We start from the raw sequence: 503 nt of genomic DNA on the forward strand, positions 1-503 counted from the left end.
TTTGATATCCCATGCGAGTACAATTTTACTAAAGGTAATATAGAAATGTCTGCAAGCATAAATTGACAGAGAACTTCCAGACGTTCCAGCTGGATTCAGAAGGGGACATGGAATGAGGAATATCATTGATGATGTCCAATGGATCTTGGCTGAAAGTAGAGAATACCAGAAAGATGTTTACCTGTGCTTTTTTGACTGTGTGAAGGCTTTTAATTGTGTGGATCATGACAAGCTATGGACAACATTGTGAAGTATGAGTATTCCTGAACACTTAACTGTGTTCATTAGGAATCTGTACATGGAACAAGAGGCAGTTGTTCGAACAGAGCATGGGAAAACTGAATGGTTTAAAATTAAGAAAGACGTGCAACAGGGTTATATTTTTCACCATATTTATCCAACCTGTATGCTGAGCAAATAATCTGAGAATCTGGGTTATATGAAGAAAAATGTGGCATCAGAATTGGAGGAAGACTCATTAACAACCTGCCGTATGCTGATGA

Source organism: Chrysochloris asiatica, unplaced genomic scaffold (genome assembly GCF_000296735.1).
Source record: "Chrysochloris asiatica unplaced genomic scaffold, ChrAsi1.0 scaffold00441, whole genome shotgun sequence".
In the NCBI taxonomy this organism is placed as follows: domain Eukaryota; kingdom Metazoa; phylum Chordata; class Mammalia; order Afrosoricida; family Chrysochloridae; genus Chrysochloris; species Chrysochloris asiatica.